General features: G+C 47.6%; 1 protein-coding gene across 2 annotated transcripts in view; it reads right to left on the reverse strand.

Annotated features, from left to right (window-relative positions):
* INPP5A (inositol polyphosphate-5-phosphatase A) overlaps positions 1-25,340 on the reverse strand; it is a 3,154,590-nt gene that overhangs the window by 2,031,265 nt on the left and 1,097,985 nt on the right. The gene's annotated exons all lie outside the window — the stretch shown is intronic.

Raw genomic sequence — 25,340 nt, forward strand, 5'->3', positions numbered from 1 at the left:
CCTATAATGGTCTATGCCATCATTTGTACCTGTGATAGGTTGCAGCACCATTCGCCAACTTCGGATCCGAATAAGGGAACATTTGTCCAGCCTCAGAATGCCTGAACCAAAATCACCTTTGGCTGCACACTGGCAATTGGAACACCAGTTGGATAATATTGCTGATTTGCGTTTTATTGGTCTGATGAAGGCGCATAAGGGGAAAAGGGGTGGCAACCTACAGTTGAAACTACACCAAATGGAGGCGAAACTTACTTGTTTATTACGTTGTACCACACGGGGTCTAAACACAGATCATGAGATGTCTGTTTTTCTATAATAATTTTCTTAAAGAGTCACAATAAATCTTATGTTTTACAATCAGTATTTGGAGTTGCACTACGCCGGAGCCATTCCATCGTGCTCGCGGGCACTAGCACCCACTAATTTGAACCTGTTCTATTTTCATTTATTTCCCATTCTGACTTATTTACTTCATATGTCTTACTTTTGCAATATCTAGTTCCTTTGGTCCTCTTTTTTTATACTGCAATTGTGATTTGACCCTGTCTTTCATATTTTGGCAATGATTCTAATTGTTATTCGAGTCCGGACTATATTTTTTGTTTAGGTATGACTATGCTCTGGAATATTGTCTGTCTATTTCTGCGCTTATTAACCAATTTCTGATTTATTATTATTCAGGTACCAGCCTCCCATTATTGGTCTTCTTTGCATTCTTCCAACATGACGTTTTTGTCGGCTTAGTTTTAACCTCACTCTCAATTCAGTTGTTTATTTACAACTGACGTCATCAACGCGACGCCAGATGCGTGCGACGCCACCGACGTCACCGCTGTGACGTCGGTTGCTTCTCCTCTACTTCTTTCTTATCTTTTGCTTGGACGACTGCTTTGGGGATTTCCTTTGTGATTGTGACCGCTCGATCTAGCGAGTAAGTTCGGTTCCTTGTTGCTCAGTATTAGGTAAACTGATCCTATTTAATCTGGCTGTAGTATTCAGTTAATTTGTTGATTTTCTTTAGGCTATATATTGGTTACGGCCATCACGGCACAGACTCAATTTCTGAATGTGACATCAGCGTGATACTTACAACGTCCTGTTCTTTGTGGTATGTGGACTCGAACACCTTGACTTATATTTTATACCTCTATATAATGGTTAGAACCACTCCTTATGCCGTGCCACCTATTTGACATTGATGATTACTTTGCACAGGGATTACCCATCATTGACTTTTTCGATATATTTGGTTTGCCTGTGGTAAGTTTAGTTTATTACTTGTATTCTAGTTTGTCCATTGGACACTGGCTTCTGGCCAATCTGTGGCCTTTTCCTTTGGTGCTTAATAGACTTTCACTTCACTGTTTTTTCGGGTGACTTGTACTTGACACTATGCATGACTGGAGGCTCCGGTGTGGTTGCTCACTGTCCAAGAGGACTTATGTTTTTGTTCCCCCATACCCGGAGTGATGTATTCACAAATTGCTAAAGTATGTAACTTACTGTATATCTTCTGTTTTGTTTTTAATATTTGCTACTGCCTGTGCTTCTGCTTGTTCCACTCTCCAACCATGGTTTACGGTATGCTAACAACTTTTTATTATACAATGTGTTGTGTTATTCGGTTTTATTTAAATCATTATCTACTGTAATGTGATGCGGTTGTTTTTGTTTATATTTAATTTGATTGCGACATTTTGGATCTTGCTTTTGTTATGCAATATCAATGTTGGATTAACTATTCAGCCTTTAAAACGACCTGTGTGTCGGCTGTTCCTGCTACAATTAAAGCATCAACTGTACTACTAGTGTCCCTTATTTATATAGTGTTCAGCGCATCTCCACCTCACCCCCTTTTTTTGTATACATATATGACATTGTGGGGAAGTCCAGGCCAGACCAGCTGGAGCCTTCCCAATGACTGTATGTTGTGGCTACGCCTTTGGGCTGGGGCCTGGGTGAATGGAGTTTGTGACAAATACGCATTTCATTTTATGGGTGTCTAGTATATGGTAGTTGACACAATGACTGAGACAGCTGAGACTGAGTGCTTGTCTGAATCCACATTCCGTGGTGTGAGTGTCTGGATGGAGAAGAATGGCCTGAATGCACTGTGAGCTTGATTGGCTGCTTGAGTGTGACCGAGCAGAGTGAATGGGAGATCAACCGTATATCTGGGGGCCTCTCACTGATGGAAATCATCCAGAAGCTGAAGTTGATACTTGATGCTTAACCTTGAAGCCCACTGGAGGAAGAAGAACTGCTGCTGCTGTCCTTTGCTAATCTGAAAGCTGTGTGACTGTCAAGGAACTGATCCAAGTGAGGACCTGGCTAGGAGAACTCTTCTCGAGCTACGAGGGACCATCGTGCACCAGCTGATCTTTGCCAAAACTCCCTGGACATCAGACACTCGAAAGGCTGCCGACCGGAGACTGGGACCACCGCGGAATCACAAAGTGAAGCGCCCGGACATTGAAGTCCATCACCGTCGCTGACTGCTGTCGCCTACCAGAGCTGCAGTGCTCTTTTGCCTAAGAACAAGGACTCCCTTGCTCATCCACGTTGACCCCTTTCAACCTGCCGGAGAAAGCTAAGGCCGCCGATGACTGAGCAGAATACGCTGGTGGGTTTCCCGCCACCCGAAGACCACAGAGACGCCGACGACCCGACACCCCCTTGCTGGGCCTGTGTTCTTCATCGACTCTTTGCGGCAACAAACACTCGTCGTCGAGGTACAACGCACGCCTCAGCTTGCAGGATGTTTTTGACCGATCGTCAATGAGCACCCCAATAACCTAAGCTGCTGCTGCAATGACAGTGTTCACCCTTTTCTTCACCAAATCTCGACGACCCATGGCTCCTGCCTTAAAGGCAGTGCGCTGAAGAAGGGCCTGTCAACGACTCATTGAAGAACTTTACGAAACAAAGCACTTTGGGTTTGTGGAACCTTTTGGAAGGAATTGAGACTATATTAAGCATAATTGGACTGGGCTTGTCGATATGTTTTATTTACCGATTTCTCAAGTGGGGGATCCGCACACATAACTGTGTCCAGTTGGTAGGGACCCAGTATTCTGCCATTGCTTTATTAAACTTGCTTTTCTTTCGGTGTCTATTGTTGATTCATCTTACAATCTGATTCATATGCTGTTGGGGGCTGTTAGCTGTGGGAGCATTTCAAAGGATTTGATAGTTAAGAGTGGTACCACATAGACCTGTATATATTTGCCATTATAGTATTGCCAGAGTACAAAGTGTGTTATTGTGATTGTGTACATAACGTGAACCTTATTTATATAACAACTGTGTTTTCACTAACATAGTGTGTGGACATTCCTTTGTGGGTGCTTGGGGTCTACACTGTACTTAAGAACCAGCCCCATCACCTCCTGAGAGCTTAAGTCTTGATTGCTCATCCATAGCTACCCTATAGAGAATCTTGTCTGGGGCACTCTGTGCTTTCACTCTGCCATATAGAGAGCAGGAATACAGACACCCCCCCCCCAGTCTAAACGTGCACTGTTTAGAGATTTTTGATGGGCACTTTGTGGTCCACACCTTCACAAAAAACGGTTCCATTGTATGATAATCTTTCTGATGTACAACAAATCAGATGCCTGTTACATTATTAATCTAGAGGGTACAAAATCAAGGAGTCTCTTAGACCTGGAAGTGAACGGAGGATAGCACTGGGGCAACGCGCTGGTCTTGGAAGAAAGACCAGCAGAGAAACAGAGGTTTGAATACCAGATACGTGCTTAGAAACCAAACACAGTATTGGGTGTGTTTTTTAAAAAAACTATTCAATTCAACATATTGGAGTTTTGCCTTAATTTTCACTCACATGAGGGACGGGGCAGAATATCTTCTGGGGAGACTTAGGGCCTGATTCACAGAAGTGTTTTATAATGGCACACTCCCATAGGACAATGCTCCATGAATCAGACTCATAATCTGTTTGCCGGTGGATGCCCCTGATATTGGGTGAACCATAAGTAATTTGCAACTTCAAAAGAGTTTTTTTTCTTCACTTAAGGCACCAGGAGGTGTCTGTCAGAATCCCACCCATCTGCTACCCAACATCACTACATGCAGACATCCAGGTGCTCTGTAGCATAACTACCATATTAGAACCTACAAACTGGTTCTAGATTCAGGTACCTAGTTTACAAAACTCATTTCATGTTTCCTGCTCGGTTTTGGTTTAATCAAACACAAACTCTGGAAGGTATATGCTTTCCAAGAGGCAAAGGACAGGAAAAGGCATATTAATCGCTTTCCCCTGCCAAAGGCCACCAGATCTACGGAGAGCTTGATTACATTCAGAGGTTGCATGCTGCAGAGTGATAGAGTGATCTTTATTGTACACAGATGCTTCTGGTTGCAGCCTGCCCCATTGAGTGTGGGTGATAACTGGAAAGTCACTCATGAGATCACGTTCAGCAGTAGTAATTGTTCCATTAACTGCCTTCACTGGGAGTTCCTGCTTTGTGCTTATATGGCTAGATTTTTAACCATTTCTTAATATCCTGCTATTGCCACTGTATCCTAACTGATGTTGCAGCTTTATGCAGCATCTTTTTCCAGTACGCTGTTAAACACTATCAGTTCATAAACCTTTCATTGAGATCCTGCTTTTTTCTACTGAATTGTATTTGCTGTAGTTCCTTTGTACAGCTTCTGTCCTGTTTGCTGTTCAAGCCAACTAGTCCACAAAAGGTAATTGTGCTGCCTGACTTTCTTCAAATCCCCCGTTTTACTTTTTCCTCCCTCATAGACTTCCCTTGATTCTGCATATGCTGTTTCCCCTCTTTCATCCTGCAGTCCAAGTTTCTTGCTTTGCTGTAATTTTCTCATGTTCTCCAATTTCAAGTATTTGCCAACGTAGCAGCAACTTGGTGGATTTAGTTTCTCTGTTTTTTTCTCGCTTCACTACTAGACTTCAGTACCCAGTTTAAGTGCTTGCTCTATAGTGCAACAAGTTTCAGGATCCACATATTAACAGAGCTGCAGTGACCTAGTGGCTTGTCTGGGACTAATGCTTCCTTTATGGATCTGTGTCTTCACTCACTTTGCAGCAACCTATTTCTGGTCTCTGACTAGGGCTTTGTTTCCGGATCCATCTAGTCACTGGGTTCTGTTTCCTGATATTCCTAGTACACTAGGATTGCAATTTCTTGTGAGGCAGATTTCCTTGCCTCAATTCATGTTAGACTCTGATACCTGTTCTGATTCTTGGCTCAATACTTCCTCTTTACCAGGATTCCCATGAATCTTCTTAGTTAGTGGTTGGATAGATTCTATCTACATCCTCCATTTGCAGTTTCTGCTTGTTGCTTCTTTCTCTGTCTATCCTTTAACTGGTGATGTGTATCCACTATGCTTTTCTGCCTTCATTATAAATCAGTCCGCTGTTGTGCCTCAGCTCTGTATCCATATGCAGTGTGACTCCTGGGTTGGTCTCTACTAACATCAGATAGGGGAAAGACTTATGTTGACTCCATCTAGTCTATTGGAGTCTTACCTCTCTCAGTATATGGTCTACAGGTTTACCCTTACATTGAGTACATAAGTCTATTCAGAAAGCCTAAGTCATGAAGCTGCTTTATGACCATGTTTAAGAGTAATTTGCTGGTACCAATTCCAATGGCTTTCCCTAATCACACTGGTGATCATATTCTAGAAGACTCTTCATTCAGATGAATACTGCTACCCAATATATGTGTTTGCCTTCTCCTTCTCTATGTGTCACTTTTGCTTAAAGCCAGCCCGTTCTCCTGCAGTTCCTGCGACCACCTGTCTCAACAAAGATCAGCCTGGTATTTACCCTGCTTTTCTCTTACATGTTAAGTGTTACCTATCAAATCTCCCCTAACCTTGAGTGCATAGTGTGATGATGAAGATGACACACTAAAGGAAGGCTTAGTTGGCCACCTGACAGTAGAGACCCCAATCACAATTTAAACCCCCATAGAAATTATGTGTAGATGTTCCCCGTTACCCAACCACAACCCTACATATGTTTCTACAGTTTGCCACGTAGGATGACATCAATGATGATGAATGTTTGTTATAAAAGGGTGTTTTTAATGAAAATCAGACAGACTTTGCTATGAGATGTCCATCGATGTCCGTTGTACTCCCTGTTTTAGATAATTGTTAATAAACAGCGTACATCTTGCCAACTTCTTGAGTCGACCTTATTATTGATGTTTGAGTAATTTCTGCATCCCCATCCTTCCCATAAGAGTGCCACCTCATCTTAAAGAGTCCCCTCGGGTTCACTGCTTTTATATGCTAGAACCGGAAGTCATACATTTTTTAAGATAGGTGTGAAATGACAGGCCCCACAATGTGAAGTGCAGATGGATAAGGGTATAGTTTAATTGCTTAGTATTGTGCAACACTGTCTTTGCTGCATTTGCACTCCATTCCAGTTTGAGCAATTGTGTGATTCAAGTGTAAGGCTGACAGCGTGTGTTTTCACCTTTACTTTCAGTTTCTACTTGTGGGTGAATCCTCACGCATGGTATTTGCCGTGTCTTGACTATGTGATTTGATTCATTCTGGCAGAGAGAAAAAACCCTCCCACTAGCGACTTGCGATTTTGTTTTACTGAAACCCATCTTCTAGGTTTTGTGGATACTCGGGCAGTGTATCAGCGTTGAGATACACTTTTAGAACTACAATACCCAGGGGGCCCAGGGTTGCATTTATTGAAACGTCAGGCGCTTCAGCGACTAGCCGGTCTACACCGGTATATATATCCTGCCTGCATCTCCCTCTTCAGATATAGTTTATTTGCTTGGTATTGTGCAACACTGTCTTTGCTGTATTTGCACTCCATTCCAGTTTGAGCGATTGTGTGATTCAAGTGAAAGCTTGAGAGTGTGTGTTTTCATCTTTCATTTCATTTTCTAATTGTGGACGAATCCTCACGCAGAGTGTTTGCTGTATCTTGACTACGTGATTGGATTAATTCTGGCAGAGAAAAAAAGCACTCTCACTAGGGACTTGTGATTTAGTTTTACTGAAACCCAAATTCTGGGCTTTGTGGATACTCCAAGTTCCCTTTCATAGCCACAGATCAAGATTGTTCTCGAACTGATCAGGCTTTTAGGGCAAAAATCTCGGTAGCAAGGGACCGAATTCTACTAGCTCAGGGCCTAGATCCCTGGTTGTACGAACTTCCATTGGACAGATAAAGCTGGGTTTACGCAGGGTTTTTCATTCTCCTCAATCTCATTGGAAGATATGGCCAATATGCTTTCATCAAAGCACCCAATCTCCTATGTTATCAATCTTATGTCCTCTAAACTGATACTAGAGCATAAAAAATCTGTTTGCACCTTTTCTCACCCAATTTGTAAATGATTTCTTCAGAGACAATCAGGATTTAAGAAGGTCACCATTAGGCCGATCGTTAAAAATCGAATTTGGACCACACAGACCCTTGCAATCTTAGGCCCATTACTAAAACTTTGATAAAGCAGCCAAAGCCCAACTACAAACCTTCACAGAATTCAACAAAAATCTCCATGGTAGAAAATCGGGTTTCTGATCATCTTTTAGCACAGAGATGGCTCTTGTGGACCTCCAATTCCATCTGCTTACTATCCAGGAGAAGGGGAAGGCTGGGATGTTGATCCTTTTATACCTGTCGGCGGCCTTTGATTTTGTTGATCACGAGTGCCAGCTTCAGTGCCTACGACATTGTGGTGCTTGTTCAACAGACGCAGAAAATTGGATCCAGTCCTTCCTGTCCAATCGCAAATCTAATAACCACTGGGGTTCAGCCTTTTCATCCACCTCCACCATCGATTGTGGTGTTCCAACAGGAGCTTTCATCTCCACCTTCTCTTCAACATGTACATCAGATCTTTTTGTAAACTACTAGAAGAGTTGGGTGTATTTTTTTTTTTACTAACTATGCCGATGATACACATCTGGTCATCGAGCTGTCTGGGGACCCTGCCATGGACTCGGGGATCCTGGATAACATCTATAATGCCATTGAGAGATGGATGTCTACAAATTTGCTGTTTCTCAATGGAAATAAAACAGAACTTCTGGTCTTTGGCTCTCCCCAGGCCCTTTCTAAACTAGATCTATCGAACAACCATTTTGTGATTCAAGCTAACTTCATTAAGACCCACTCGAAGGCTAAAACCCTCAGGGTTTTCTGGAGGCTTCCTTAAACTCTGACGCCCAGGTGCAAGACCTCCGTCATACGTGAAATTATCACTTTAGACTTCTTAGATCTATTCAGCCTTTCCTCAATGAAAAGAATTCCATTACCATATCACGAGCTACTATACTATCCAGGTTGGATTATTCTAATACACTATCTGGCGAAGCCTCAAAAGCTAACATACATGCCATTCAGGTTATCCAAAATGACGCGGTCTGCGTTGTACTGAAAATTCCTAGGAAATCACACATTACCAAGTTCAACAGAGGCCTTCACTGGCATCCGGTGCAGGAACGCATTCAATTCAAAATCGGTATGCTAATCCATCACTCTCTCTTTGGCAAAGCCCCAGAATACCTCAAAGCTTTGATCCCACTTTACCAACATAAGGGGACCTTGCATTCCTCCTCTCTTGCACAGCTTCAAGGAGTGAAATATTCAAGATCTAGGGGTCTTGACAGATCATTTCCAGTTATTGCTTCCTCATTTTGGAACACACTACTGGTGGCTACCAGAGCCTTGGAAAATCTCTGGTTATTTAAAAAAGCACCGAAAATGCACCTTTTCAGATAACTTCATGTCCACTACTCTTTCTCCCATAGCTACACTGCTGATTTACCTAACTTAATGCCTCTGTCCGTCTTATCTGTTTGTCTGTGTATGTTTTTGTGGCACCCTGATGCCTGCGGGCTGTCATCAGCCTGGTATGAATAAAAAAATGAAGAGTTCAGTTGGGACCTTTGTGAAAGTTAGGGTGACCAGATTTTCAAGGCAAAAAAACAGGATGGCCAACGAAATAAAAGGACTACTGCGCTCACCCCTCACTTCTCCCCTTTTCTTGATCGGACCCCACCCAAACTCACAGTATCTGTGTACTTATTGTGCTCTTCTGACTGTTGACATAAGGACGTAAGGAGTTGTTGCTGTGCTTGACATATGTCTTGCTATTTACTCTTTTCTCAGCCAGTCTCTGTGGCGCAAGCATTTAATGAACATGGCTGGTACTTGGAAGGTTGGGGGGTTCAAAACCAGCCTCTGAGTGCAAAATTCAGAAAATAAAATTAGGTTTATTTAGTTGACAAATGATGGTAATATAAAAAAAACGGGATTGTCACTCTCCCGTTCTCACAAACCGGTAAAGTAAACTCTAGGGACAGGGGAACCGTTTTCGGGACAGTCCCAGCAAAACCGGGACGTCTGGTCACCCTTAGTGCACTTACGTTACTACACTTTATGTTATTACAAAATAGCCCCAGATGCTTTATTTAATTTGACCTGCTGTGCTGTGCGTTCTTTGCCTTTGCACTGGGACCTGTGACCTTGTAGACACGATATTGCCTTTGCAGTACTGGGTGTATCACCCGACAGCTGATAGGCTAAAACTCAGACCGAAGTGTATTTAAGACATACATTCTTCTGAAAAAAAGTATACCTTTTCCAAAGATGATCACCTCAGTGACGTATTAAATTACATACTTCAGTGGGTAAAGAGTGACAGCGCCTTCCACCCACTGCAGTGGAGGGTGACTTTGGGGCGCATTATTGTATAAACCTCTGCCTGTGCGTTTGACAGGCTTCATAAGCAATAATGCGAATGAAACAGAGACGCCGATTGTGCTTGACTAATACCAGTGGCACTCGGCCTCCAACTCCCAGCCATATACGGAGTGGAAAGAAGCACCGGAGCCAAGGTTTTTGCAATCACAAAACAACTAATGGGGACTCGTTCAATATCCATAGCGCGGTGTGAGTAGGTCCAAACCACAGGGTAGATAAGAACACGACTTTACCATAGATGGACACGCGTTCGTGGTTTCAATCGCCCTCGAATTACATCTCCTGCCGCACAACACACAAAGGAGCATATTCAGAAGGAGAAACCTCCCAGCAGCTAAAAATACGTTTATATGGCAGTCTTTATGAGAAGTCTTACTCAATGACGGCTCCCAGCAGAACACCCAACTCAGAAAGGTGCATTCACTAGGATTACAGATGGCAACACACATGAAGGCAAACCCAGAGGGATTTTACACTGTTAAATGCGCCTGGCCATTAGCGTGTTAAATGTAGTGTCTTTATAGTCAAACATGAACGTCTAATAAATCAGACAGCGCATTCACTGCAAGCCTGCTTTCACATCAATGCGAATCACGTGTAATTAATAAGCAGGGGCGTTGCTAGGGGGGGCTAGGGGGGCTATAGCCCCTGATCTTTTGGTTGTAGCCCCGGATAGAATCTCAGGAGCTACAGCCAAAAGACTAGCTAGCCCCCAGTCCCAACAATTCCGACATCAGCTTAGCCCCGGGTCTTTTCCAGACCTAGCAACTCCCCTGAGCTACAATTACCGCGCACAAGTCAATTCGAGTGTTTTCGGTTATTTTCTGCTACTGGCGCATTCCCTGCAAAGAAAGAAACGTGTCGGCTACAGAGTGAGGCAAGAAACAACCAGGTGGACAGGAAAAGGAGTTGGGCAGTAAAAATAACAGTTGGGCGCTGATCTCCCTACCTCTTAAATATTTTACAAAGTTGCAATATGCTGCCACGCACATACTCTGACCACGTGCCGAACGTGCTCGCCCTTTGTTCGGGCGAGACTATTGTGCCCCAGCCGTTGTGGAGGTTGAGCCCACTAACACTGCGGTATACAGACTTCGCCAACACGCTATCGACTAGCGCATCCATCTTCTTGTAGAGTAACGTGGGGTCTGTGGTTTCTCATTCTATGGCATTTAAGGTTTACGTAAGGGGGTGGCAATATCAGCATCGGGTGGGATATTCAAAACGATCAGAAACGAAATACGGGTGACGGAAATGACGTTGTGTACATTTGAAAAACAGTATGGGCCAAGTCCAGCAGCTTCACTGCTAGGCCAGACGGAAATGACGTTGTGTACACTTGAAAAACAGTATGGGCCAAGTCCAGCAGCTTCACTGCTAGGCCAGATTAAAACGGAACTCCTGAAATGTCACGAACTGGCAGAACGAGAAAACACAGTTTCTCAGCAAGCTGGTAATGGCACCTATGACGAGGCGGATAGGCCTGGCAGGGCATTGGCCAGGGCGATACGAGTGGAATCCCAGGCAGGAAACGTCGCAGCAATCCATACCCCCGAAGGCGAGATGCAAACAAATAATATCGATATATACAATGCGTTTGCGGACTATTACAAAAACCTCTACTCAAATGATGACACTAAGCCACTACCGGAAATGAAAACATAGGTCTCTGGAGTGGCACTCCCAATACTGCAGAATAGGAGGCCATTGTTTTTTAACAGGCTTCTTCAATTGGAGGAGATAGAACAGGAGATGGCTGACCTCCCATCACGAAAGGCCCCGGGCAAGGATGGGATAGGCGCAGAACTTTACAAGGAACACAAGCATATATTGGCACTGCTCCTCCTACAGGTGTGGGAAGAGTCCCTGGAACGAGGGGCTCTACCTCTCACAACCAGCGAGGCAGTTATAACAGTCCTTCTCAAGCCTAACAAACCAGGGGAGGAAATTAGTTCTCATCATCCCCTCTCTCTTATATATACGGACGCAAAAATATTTGCCAAAGTGTTTAGTTAATAGGCTAATGCTTGTGATGCAGCAACTGGTCCATATGGACCAATTGGGCTTCATCCTGGCTAGATCTACCACCCTGAATTTACAGCGCCTATAGGGTATATTATCGCAAATTAATCCACAAGCTAAGGCAGTTGCCGCAACATTAGATGCTGAGAAGGCCTTTGATTCCATATCATGGACATTCTATTCTCGGTTCTCGAGCCATTTCACCTGAGGGACTATTTCATTAACACTGTTAAATTAATGTGCGCCTCACCACAGGCTAAAGTACGAGCAAATGGGTTATTTTCTGATAGTATACAGCTGGAGAGAGGGACGAGGCCAGGACGCCTGTGCCCGCTCCTCTTCATTCTCTGTATCGAAACACTGTCTGTATTGATAAGTCCCCCAGATATCATATCACTCTATGTGGATGATTCCTCATTATATAGTCGAGACAAGGAAAAGAAACTAAGTCCTATTCTTGACAAAATACAGGTCTTCTTCAATTATTCGGGGTATCAAATCGACTGGAATAAATCAGAACTATTTCCACTGACAAACGTGGCTAGGCCGCCTGCAGATCTAATGGGATTCATATAGGCGCAAGACTCTATTAAATACTTGGGAATACAGGTCACACGGTCATCGAAATCACTGTACACTGATAATTTAGCAGGTTACCTCCCTGCCCTCGCCAGAAAAATTGAATTCTGCTCCAGGCTTACAATATCGATGTATGGCCATTTTTCACGGCTAATGATGATAGTCCTGCCAAAATTACTTTATTACTTCACTAACATTCTGCTTTGGCCAGGAAGGGCCTTCTTTGGCATCATGCGATTGACTGCCACAGAATTCCAATGGGGGACCAGGGTGGTCAGAATGTCTTGGGAAGGCCTCCCCAAACCATATGCACAGGGCAGACAGGCAGTGCCATTTTTCGAACAGTACTGTCTGACAGCACAAGCCCAGTGTGCGGCCTTCTGGTACTCCTCGCCCCTCAGCTGCCATCATGTGGAGGTTGAAAAAATTAGTGTGCGGCTCCTAGCGATTCGAGCAGTAAACTTTGGGATAATTGCACATTTGACCCTCTCAAAACTACGATCAAGGCCTGGTCTGGTTTATACAAGTGCTTAGGGGTGACCTAGCAGTATAGCAAACATGCCCAGCTGTGGGGATTCTCAGATATACTATATTCTGAGAATCCCCTCTCAATGCCCACTCAAGACAGGAGCATACGGGCCAAATGGGACCAGGACAGAGTAATAACCATGGGAGACATGTTTCCATGAGGTGGGGGAGAGGGTTGTCACATTCTCAGACTTCACATCTAAAATCAGCAACAACCCGGTTGTCACACCAAAGTATATATTTAGAAAAGCATGGCCGTCGTTCCCAATAGAGCCAGAAACACCTACAGTGGTAGACGTCATTAGGCAGACATGTCTGGGTCAGAGATTGGTGTCCACTTTATATAACAGGATGCAGCAGGCACTCACCTACAACCCAACCGTCCGAAGGCAGTGGGAGGAGGATCTAGGTACCGAGATTCCAGAAGAAAAATGGGTGAACTAGTGCCCCTTAATGCCCGACATCGATGAATTCAATTCAAGGTCCAGAAGAGATTACACTTGATGCCTGCTAAAATCGCCAAGTTTGCACACAATGACACCAACTTCTGCCATAAATACCATGGTACACGTGGGCTTCACACAGATGTTTTGGAAAAGTCATGCTATTCAAGGCTTTTGAGCAGATGTAGCTAATGCTCTTTCCGACTCTTTCCGAAATGACAGATATTCCCCCGACACTGATGCCAACCAAATACCTACGCGGTGATATTGGGAAAATCATGGTGGCAGGGTGCAGGTTGCTTAATTTAGCGTGCTTCCGGGTGAAATAATGTATAACGTTAGCTTGGGGAGCCCCTATTAAGAACATGTGGTTGCGTGAGATGGTATCCTCCAATGAGAGGGAAGAAGACTACATTGCCAGGGTCCCGGTACCCTGTAGACGTAAGAATATATGGGGTGGGGACACCACACATACCTGCGCAATGTGGGCATAACGGAAGATATTAAAGACGCGTCATGAGGGGGAAAGCTGCTGTGGGGCGTGTCTGATGCAGGGGTGTCATGATGACAGCATGACTCGGAAGCCGTTTAATGGGAATGCAAACGATAACACAGGTGAAATGGGAGCCACCTTGTGGAGGAGGGCGTCTGTCTCCCAGTGAACATACACCGGGCACAACCTAACGGGGAGGGTCAGGCTAGGGGAGGGGAAGCAGTTTTCATTCCTGTTGATACTATGCAATTTTGCTATATGCTGAAGTTTTGAAATGCCATTAAATAGATTCTTAAATAAACAAGCATTGGAAAGGCCAATAGTTTTGGCGTTTACTGATGTTCTTTGCATATTGCACTTATAGGCACATGGGTGCAAGGAGGAGAGTGCAAAGTTTTAAAGGAGGATGCGATAACGGGCGCAGTATCTGAAGGGGGATAGAGGAAGGGAAGAAGCCATTGCTAGAGGGTGCCATTGATGATGAGCAAGAGGAAATATGAGCCAGAATGGGGCAGAGAGACAGGTTAAGAAATAAAGAGAGAGTGTGAGAGGTAGGGTGAGAGGGGGTAGGGCGAGGCGGCGGAGTGTGGTAAGGTGTCTGGGGGAATAAAGCGTGTAGGGCGGGTAGAGCCAGAGAGAAGGGGTTACGGTGCATGTTGGGGGTAAAGAGGGAAGAGGAGGTAGGGTTTAGTAGAGGAGGGGTAGAATGGGTGGTGGTACAAAGAGGGGGGCCGTGTTTTGCATGAAATTCTGGGACTTGTCGTTTTTTAAATTTAAAATAGCAAATAAAAAACAAGCCCAGAATTGAAAGGGGAAAAACAGGACTGGGTGGCCTTCTCACTTGGAAGCACTGTGTAGTTTTAAATTCTCAAAAGTGAGACTGCTGAGCTGGGACTGAGGAATACTTTTTTTTAACTTATGTAAAGCGGTGGGAAAAGGGGTCTGTGTGGGAGGGGAGAATGTGCTCGCTGGTCCAGTGGTGTTTTGGCGAAAATTTGGTGGTTATGCCATCAAAATATGCCAAAACCAAAAACGGCACCGGGTGGCTTTCACACGAATGGAATTTAGAAACTTGAGAAACTTGAGTCCTGCGATGTGCTCTGATGCCCCAATGGAGGTTAACATCGAAGGGTGTATAAACGCTGTAACTGACACTGAAAATAAAATCATTGACAAAAAGTTTTTCTTTTACGGAATTAGCTGCCACTTTTTGTTCTGAATATTCTGGTAGAACAGTTCCAGAAAACAATCTTGCCTTTTCAAAAAATGTTACCTAACTCTAATCTCGACACAGAATCAAGGCCTCCCAAGAAATTAACTCGACCTGCATTTATTGGCCACCAGGGGAGTTGCTAGGTCTGGAAAAGACCCGGGGCTAAGCTGATGTCGGAACTGCTGGGACTGGGGGCTAGCTAGTCTTTTGGCTGTAGCTCCTGAGATTCTATCCGGGGCTACAGCCAAAAGATCAGGGGCTATAGCCCCCTTAGCCCCCCCCTAGCAACGCCCCTGTTGGCCACACCAGAGTAACAACATTCACATAAATGGCCTCGTCCAGCACTGGCTTACTTCGCTATTCTAAATCCACTCCTAGCAGATTTCGAGTTAACTGTTTGATAGTTCATTTGGACAATTATTTTCACTCCGAATTTACTATTTTATTAAGTGCATTTAGACAATATTGCTGGCGAAATGCTCGTTTCGAGGTTATGAAACGATTTAGCGTGGGACACAAGAAAAGTAATGTTATTCATTTATCAAACGGGAAGCCCCTATGCAGCAGACCAGAACCACCGAGATTCAGTCATTTTGTACAACTTGCTTTAAATCACTTGGGGCGCAGTGGAAAGGTTGGGCTCAGCTCCCTGCATCTATGGAAGACATTTATCAAAGGCATTATTCAGAATAACTGAGAAGAGGGGTAGGTGAGGAGGGTCGACACATTTTTCTACATTGCTATTTTTAAGTCTAGACAATATGTGGCGATATATTGATTAATGGCGTTTCCGCAATGAATGACAGGCATCCAACCAATAGCTCAGATTACAACCAGTGTTTGTCCAAGATCACAAGGCTGAACTGCGACGCATTCCCTCTGCATCGCCGCTGGTTGCTTTCCTCACCAGGGGGCTACAGGCAAGGACGTTGCACAGAAAAATGTATATTCGATAGCCGTAAAATGTGTGCGCGGATTGAGAGCACTTGCGCCTCACCACCCACACCGAGGTGTGAATGTATCCCACTGAGCCCAGCCGTAGTGGGCCAAGACAGGTGAGAGGAGACTTCGGGCCCATTCAGTGCTTGGTCTCCCTGCTCAGACTTCATGCCAGTTGTAGCTGTGCTGTTTTGGTGGAAAGGGCGGTGGAGTGTATGAAAATTAGGTTCTACTGGTAACAAAGACAAATACGCATCAATGCTTAACTCTTTCCAGCATTCTTTCCCAATGTAGAAAATATATGATCAAATAGATTGCAAATGTAGTGGCATTTCAAAATTGCGAATCTAATCCGTGATCCATTTCCGATCACTAGCTAATATGGGCGGACCTAATCAAGTTGGACTCCATTTATTTTTGTTTTATGTATTATGTTTCATCTCCGAAATGTGTTTATAGCGCCGAGATACAGATTAAATAGATTCTATGCATGGTTAGGCAATTACTTCTTGGCGCTTTCTCGCCTGCTTTTGAAGAGCAAAGTACACAGCTTCCTGCGATGGGGCTGAATAAATTCAATTGACCTCTGCTCCAACTGTGCAGCTCGCGCCTCCTCTTTTTGTTGCAGAGGGTGGGGCGTGTCACTTTTGTCAAGTGTAATTTCCCCTTCTCCATTCTTGGCCCTCTGAAATTAAAGTCTGATCTTGTCAGTCGGATCCACCCCTGGTTTTGCTTCCGACCCGGTTATGTGCATTAAGGGATACACGTGGCACAATTTCTTCCCCACAGCTGTGAGATGGCGGTGGGAGTTAGGAGGGGGTTTCCTTTGTTCCCCACACAAACTAGTTACCAAATATAGTAGCCCTTCATTACTTCCCCTCCTGATGGCTAGTAAAATCCCAATTGTAAAGTCCATTGTTGAACAGTGTGGCGTTGCCCCGTAAGGGTATGCGCACGCGGCGGCGTGACGTTGCACATCGCCGCGTGCGGCTTAAATAAACGGGGCGTTGCCGGCCGCGGCAGAGCGACCGGGGAGCCCGAACTGCACAGACGTGTCGCGAGTGAGGTCTGTGGGTTGAGGGGCTCACGGGCACACATGGGGGTGCTGACCGACCCCCAACAGTGGCGACGAGTGGTACTGGACGCCCGGGCCCGGCGGTGAGAGCCATCCCGGAATTTTTTCCATACGTTGGAACATCCGCGGATGTTTCGTCTCGCGCCGTGGTCGCGGACCATACACGCGGCTGGCGGCCATTTTGCACACGTGGTTGCGGAACTTCCAAGGGCTCCGGTTTGGAGTCGGAAGGTGATCCGAGCCAAATTTTTTGGACATGCTGACTGCGGGCAGCTTAACCTGCAGGCCCATGCCTGGGTTTTGATGTTTTGACCATTTTTGAGTCTCTGACGTCGTGTAACAGCTGGGAGAAGGACTGAGGTGGCTGGGCCTTCTCAGCCCACTCCAATTTTCGAGCTTAATTTTTGGGATATCCATTACAAGGTGGTCTGCGGCGGTGTTTCTCTGTCGCATTTTTATTTAACCCCTTCATCATCACGAGGGTGGTGGCAGTGTGGGGAGAGGACTGAGTTGCGGCCCTCAGGACTGGAACGAGGGTGCCTGTGCGCTTGGTCCTATGAGTGACATCGGCGCCCTGGAGGGTGCAGCCGCCACGACCTCGGAGGATTCACAGGACGAAGGGTTGGCAGATCTATTTCGTCAGGATCCCCCGCAGCCACCACCACCTGCAACATCTGGACTGCCGAGACACGCGGTAGGTGCCACCGCTCCCCCGAATCAGCCAGGACCTGGGGTCTTGCAGGGCGCTCAACCACCTCCTCTGGCCATGGCCCAGGCCAGGGTGCAAGCAGCCCTGCAGCCCATTCCAGAATTTGATACCACGGGTCCCCCGTCCAGCCTGGGCCCCCGGTGGAGAAGATGGATCGGACGCCTGAACATGTACTTCAGGGCCGCCCAGGTGACGGACAATGACAGTATGGTAGCCACTATGTTATATTCAGCGGGAGCCTCTGTCCAGGAGATATTTGAATCGCTGACTCGGTGGACAACTCCTATGACCAAGCCAAAGCCGCTCTCCTCGCACACTTTGTTCCCCTTGCCAACGTGGACTACGAGAGATTCATCATGCTGTCGGCCAGGCAAAAGGAGGATGAGACGCTGGACACCTTCTATGGTCGCCTGCGCCGCCTCTCCCAAGGGTGTGCGTGGGGGGATGCGGAGGACATGATGCGGACCATGTTAATACAGGCTTGTTCATCTGGCAAACTGAGGCGGCAGGTCCTGAGAGAGCCCGGCCTCACTCTACCCCGCATTCTTGAGCTGGGGCGTTGTCATGAGGTAGCCGAGGCCCGTGCCAACAAAATGGAAGCTGGATCCCGCGCCGCGCGGCCTGAAGAGGTGTGCGCCGTCTGGCGGGGCGGCAGAGGGGTGCGAAGGCCCGGAGGAGTTGCCAGAGACAGAGCAGGAAAGCCTGTGGAGTCATGCCAAAAGTGCGGCTATGACCTCCCCCACTCATCGGAATGCATGGCAATAGGGAAGATCTGTGGCCGCTGTGGGATACCCAACCACTTCTCGAGGGTGTGTAGGGCGGCCCTACCGGTACTGACTCCGAGAGGACAACCCCGACCTTGGACTCCTCGCCAGAATCGCCCGCCCAATGTAGCCCAAGTAGAGCAAATGGAAGAGGATGCGGCGGAGGAGGTCGCTGAGGAGGAGGACGAGGAGAACATTTTCTTCGTCTCCAGCATGGAAGTCCTCAAAGGCAGGAGACAGCCGAGATGCGTCGTGGAGGTGAACTGCTCGCCTATCCCGGTGCTGGTCGACACTGGGGCATCAGTCAACATAATGGCGAGAGGACACTATGCCGCGCTGAAACCACCACCGAGTCTGGCGACGCCGAGGGCCCGCATCTTCGCGTTTGGGGGGCGGGAGCCCTTACCACTGGACGGTGCATTCGTTGCAAAGGTGGAGCATGATGGGTCCATGATCAAGGCCCGCTTCTACGTGACTCCAGTGAGCCGCAACACTCTGCTGAGTTGTGCTGTGGCGGAGGCTCTTGGCATCATGAGTTTTGCATACTCAGTCTACCTAGAAGACATAAACGACCTGTTGGACAAGTATGCTGCCATCTTTAAGGGTATTGGGAGAATGAATGGTGACCCGGTGGGGCTCCACATTGATGAGTCGGTGCAGCCGGTGGCTCTGAAGCACAGGAGGATCCCCTTCCACCTGAGGGACCAGGTTGACAAGGAACTAGACAACCTGGTGAATCTGGACATAATCGAGAAGGTGGAGGGCCCAACACCCTGGGTGTCCCCCATCGTGGTTGCGAGGAAACCGAAACAGCCAGATTCTGTCCGTATCTGTGTGGACATGAGGTTGCCCAACAAGGCCATCCGGAGGGAACGGCACCTGACCCCGACCATCGATGACATAATTGCAGAAGTGCAGGGGGCTAGGTTCTTCTCCAAATTGGACCTACGAGCCGGATACCATCAAGTCGTCCTCCACCCGGAGTCCCGCTACATCACGACCTTCACCACCCACAGGGGGCTCTATCGATACAAGCGGCTGAGCTTCGGAGTATCGTCAGCAGCCGAAGTGTTTCAGAACATAATTTGAGGCGCCCTCGCAGATCTGGAGGGCGTCCTCAACATTAGTGACGATATTCTGGTCTTCGCCAAGACTGAGCTGGACCATCTGAAACGCCTTGCCAAGACCCTCGAGAGGCTGCAGTCGCTGGGGCTCACCCTCCACAAGGACAAATGCGAATTCCTCCGCCCAACCATTGAGTTCTTTGGGTTCATATTTAAGGAGGGCGGTGTGTCGCCGGACCCGAGGAAAGTCCGTGACATCAAGACGGCACGACCGCCTGAGTCGGCATCGGACGTGCGAAGCTTCCTGGGCATGGTGACATGCTGCGGGCGCTTCATCCAGAACCTGGCCTCGAGATCAGAGCCACTCAGGGCCCTGACAAAAAAGGAAACAGCTTGGCAGTGGGGTCCGTTGGAGCAGTCGGCGTTTGAGGACATTAAGGGCGCCCTGACGGCAGAAGATACCATGGCCTTCTTCGACCCGGCCCTTGAGTCGGAAATTGTTGTGGACGCAAGCCCATTCGGTCTGGGAGCGGTGCTCACTCAGGTGGGCCGAGATGGAAGGATCAGACCCGTGGCCTACGCCAGCAAAGCCCTCTCAGAAACCGAACAGAGGTATTCCCAGATAGAACGCGAAGCCCTGGCCGTCCTGTGGGGCTGTAGGCATTTTCGTCTGTATGTGCTGGGAAGACCTGTAACGGTGGTGACTGACCATAAGCCACTGCTCCCGATCATGGCTGGATCATCATCGAAGCCGCCGGCCAGGATCGAGAGGTGGATGCTGGCCCTCTTGGAGTATGGCGTCACCCTAATCTACCGGCCGGGTACCAACAATGCGGCTGACTACCTGTCCCGACACCCGGGAGGTAGTGGAGGACCGGTGCCAGACTCTTGCGCCGAAGAGGCCGACGACCACATAAGAATGGTGGTAGAGGGTGCCACCCCCAACGCAATGCCGCTACCAGAACTGGAGGCTGCCGCGGCCAACGACGAGTGCTTCCGGATATTGAGGAACTTGATGCGGTCGGGATCCTGGAAGTCCGTGCTGGAGTTGGTGGCGGGGCGCACTCAAGAGGCTAAAGTGACCCTAGAGCAACTCTGGAAAGTGAAGGACGAGCTGTCCTTCTCGGAGTCAGGCCTTCTGCTGCGGGGTGATCGCCTGGTGGTGCCGGGTTCCAAAGTCAATGAGGTCATCAATCTGGCACACCAGGGACACCAAGGAGCCGCCAAAACAAAGGCGAGACTGAGCCTGAAGGTGTGGTTCCCCGAGCTAGAGAGGAAGGTGGACGACTTTGTGGCGGCCTGCGTGTGGTGCCAGGCGACCTCCCCAGAGCAGCGTGAACCGGAGATCGAGGTGATGCCACGAGGGACCCGGCCGTGGGAGATCGTACATGCGGACTTTGGATCCACAGCAGTGGGCACCCACTTCCTGGCCATAGTGGACGAATACTCACGGTACCCCGAAGTAGAGTTTGTTGAGTCAGTGGCATTTGAGCACGTGGTGGGAGCAGTGGAGAAGATCTTTGCCACACATGGTTTCCCAATGACTCTATGCTCGGACAATGGGTCCCCATTCCAGAGTACACGGTTCTTGGAGTTCCTGGAGAGCTGTGGAGTGATACACAGGAAGGTATCCCCGCTGTGGCCCCGTGCGAACGGGGACGCGGAGCGGCTGATGAAAACACTGAATAAAACGTTCCGGATAGCCCAAGGGCAGGGCCAGCCCCTCCAGCGGGCACTATACCAGTTCCTGAGGGTATATCGCACCACCCCACACGCCTCGACTGGGGTTGCCCCAGCGGAAGTCTTATTCCGACAATGCCCCCGAGGCCTCCTGCCGGAGGTACAAGAGAAGGAGCCAGGCGTGATAGATGATCAACGGGTGGACGCTGAGCGACAGACACGGACACACCAGGAAAATCTCCGGCGGGGTCTCCGTCCGCAGCGGCTGGAGCCGGGTGACGAGGTACTGATCCGGAATCGACATCCTCATGGCAAGCTCTCGCTCCCGTATGAACCGGATCCACTGGATGTGGTTGCCGTAAAAGGGTCAATGGTGACGGCCTCGGATGGGAAATCGGCCGTCACTCGGAATGTGAGTTTCTTTAAGAAGCTGGGTGACTCTCGAGCTGAGCTCCCGCCAGACCCGGATGAGGTGGACCTCCCGGATGAAGGCACACCCCGGGGGGAAATCCCGGTGTCGCCAGATCGAGGGACTGGAACCATGGGAAGTCCGGCGGTGGAGGTAGGCGGGAGGTACCCCCGAGGGCTGGGCGAGGGAAACCTGCCTACCTCGGTGACTATATACTAGGACCGATTGAGTGCATTCCGGAGTGAGGGGACCCGGGTGGCTGATATTAAAGGGGCATGGGCTCTGAGTTTTCAATTGTTGTTGTTGTGTGCAGTGCAATATTTAGAAGTGTGTTATTGTTGTTCCTCCCGAAAAAGGAGGAGTGTGGCGTTGCCCCGTAAGGGTATGCGCACGCGGCGGCATGACGTTGCACGTCGCCGCGTGCGGCTTAAATAAACGGGGCATTCCCGGCCGCGGCAGAGCGACCGGGGAGCCCGAACTGCACAGACGTGTCGCGAGTGAGGTCTGTGGGTTGAGGGGCTCACGGGCACGCATGGGGGTGCTGACCGACCCCCAACAAACAGTAAGACCTGAGGGTGCGCGTTCCATGGTCCTAAGAGGGGTGCATGGTGCACTATCACAAAACTCTCCATCCGCGCTTGCAAGCCCGCTCCCAGCACAAAACTCATTAACAGCAACTCCAGACAGCCAGGATCTCCCATTCCACTACAGAGCTATGTGACCGACCTGCCGATCTGGCAGGGGAAACCACTTTGGAAGCAGCTTGAGGAGCTGGTTGATGATCAGTGAGTAGTTGCACATTAATTGTAACCCGTTTTTGTTCTATTTTAGTGGTGTGTGTTTTTTCAATTGTTTTTGGTGAGCACTGTGTGCTAATCTGGTGGTTTTGTCTAGTGTTTTCGTGGCTTCTGACCCTGTTTTCCTGTGCTAGCCTGCATTTAGAGTGCAGTCCCTGGGGTGTAGTCCCTTGTTTGTGTCTTTTCCCAGTCCTGCCCTCCCCTCTTGCAATTGGTTCGAAAAGTCAGGTGTGTCTGTGCCGAACTGAAGCTGCCAACAACACATCACTGCTGTCTTGCACTTATCCCACTCATTCCCACTAACTCAAACCCCACCCCTTTCCTTTTTTGATCCAACAGAGCGCCAGGGGACCACTCTGGTGGTGATAGTGTGCGGTACAAATATCCTTTAACATTAACAGGTACCTTTACCTGACTGCAAAATTGGCAGACTCGTTTTCAGCCCTCAATACACAGTCTGGTGGATACCAATTGCAGCCATTGACGGGAGTGGTGGAAACATGTTCCAAAAGCTTGTAAACCAATGCGGGAGAAGCGAGGCACCTGAGAATCCCCACACAGGATCAGAGCAGGGGGGGCAATCACAAAACAAGAATTAAACAAAGCTGAAAAGGCATGAATCAGGCTCGTTAATGGGTAATCAGAATAATAAGGGGAACTTTAAAAGGCCATGTGAGCTGCAGATGACTACAAAATCTGGGTTGCTGTCTAGTGGGCACAAAACGGAGAATGAGCTAGAATGGGAAAAGCCAGATCCCCAGAAAAGAGAGGCATTCTTTGGGAGGGAGATGGGGGGCTATATCCGTGGGTCTTTCGGCTGTAGCCCCGATTTGAAGCTCAGGGACTGCAACCAAAAGGCTAGCTAGCCCAGAGTCCTGCCAGTGCCGACATTACCAGAGCCCCAGATCTATTCCAAACCTAGCAATACCCCTGCCAGAAATAACACTGAAAACCTGTGCTATATATCAAACTGATAAGTAATGGTGGCTATCTACGGGTATGTTGCAGCTTATGGATACTTACTGTGGCATTGGCTGTCTCAACTACCGTCAGCCTGCTGCTCCTCCGCCATGTGGCTGAAAGCGACGTCTAGGCAAAGCAGACCAAACAGAGATCCCTCCACTGCAGACTTTAAACATAGTCCGACCGGAGTTCATCTGCCAAAAGCATGGGTGCCTATAAATGAAAATCTAACGGGCATCTAGTTCAGTGCAGTCATTTTGTTCGTACTTCGGTAGCACACACAGCTCCCCGGCAGACCTGAGCTAGAGGTTGAAGGCCCAGCTGATGCTTCGGCCATTTCATAGCCAAGCATTGGCAAGTTGCCATGCCAACACTACCAAACTCCCCTTTTTTTCATTACAGTACCAATGTTTCAGCGATTAGGCGGCTTACAACACCAAAGTGTAAACAACCACAAAAAAAACTGCTGGGCAGTAAAAGAACAGAAGTGTGGCGTAGAGAACACGGTTGGGCTGCATGCATCAAAGTGCGAGAAACACATCAGAGCTGGACACCAGACATCAAGGTTGGACGATAAACTTTCGAGATGAACAAGTGTTGAAAAAAATCACTTATTGCTTAAGTGGGAAATACATCACTATTGGGCAGTAAACATCAGTATTGTTAAGGTATGGCAGTATAAGTTAGGCATCAGAGTTGGACAGCATACAAAATAGCAATAGATAGCTTCGTGCAATTAGACGCTAGGAGTAGAATTGTTCAGGCATAGCTCAGTTCAAAGCAGGGCGACAGTTCTGAAAAGATTTTGAAATCTAACTTTAAACCAAAACTTTAGGCAAGGAGCAATGATTTCAGGGAAGAGCTGCAGATGCGGTAGGGGCCACACTATCAAGATGGGGCATTGCATTCAGTAGGGGCTACTCGTCCAGTAGGAGGAGGAACATTAAAATACGAAAAATCTGAAATCAGATCAGTTTCATCATGACAGTGATTTGGGTATGAATGGTGATTCCAGATAGTAGTCCTTTAAGATTCATGGTTCCAAGCAACTCCACAGACGACCGAGAAAGTGTCAAGTTGCCTGTTGAGGTCTGGGAATATAGGTTTACGAGTGAGATTTAAAGGAAGCCTTGGACTGGGAGGTGGGGGGAAGGAATGGCGAACCTAACCTGAGGTAGTAGGGTTGAGCGCAGAGCAAAGAGGACCGGGTCGGTGGGGGGGACCCCCATACTGAGGTTTCCATCCTTCTCACAGGGAAACCTCCTGCACCTCTCTTCTTGTTGCTCACCATTCTGTCCCTCTCTTAGATTAACTATTTTGCTGAGATGGGTAGAAGCTGTGTTGACAGAGCTCCGTCCGTATGACTTAACATGCATCCAACAACCAATATGCCCAATCGTAGGCCATCTCGGCCACTGGGCATTTTTTACCGGAAACCAATTGCCATCTTCCACCTTCCTTGCTCACCAGTCACTCTTTGTGAAGTTACACGCACAGAGTTTCCAAAGTCACAATTTTTGGGGTTGCATAGATTCCCTATTCCAATTCAGGAATATCTTTGACTGAGTTCCAAAAAGCATATTCTATTTAATCAGTAGGCAGCCATTGGTCGGAGGACGAACAAGTAGGGGATACATTCCAAGCGTGCCTGTAAAGTTTTTTAAATCTTTTTGTTGTGTTCCCACAGTTAATGGCCCAGTGAATTTTATATATCTTGTTCACATTTCAAAACCCCAATATTTAAGACTAACACATCATTTGCTGGGAGCAACACTGCCATGAAAACTGAGGATTTCATTGTTTTGTATTTTGCGTTGCACATTGAGGTCTTCTCAGAGTTCTCAAAAACACATTAAGAATACTAGCCCAGACTCACCGTTCCAGTATTGTACAATGGTTCACGCTGCCGAC

This window comes from Ambystoma mexicanum, chromosome 8 (genome assembly GCF_040938575.1).
Source record: "Ambystoma mexicanum isolate Mex_15411 chromosome 8, UKY_AmexF1_1, whole genome shotgun sequence".
NCBI classification, from domain to species: Eukaryota; Metazoa; Chordata; class Amphibia; order Caudata; family Ambystomatidae; genus Ambystoma; species Ambystoma mexicanum.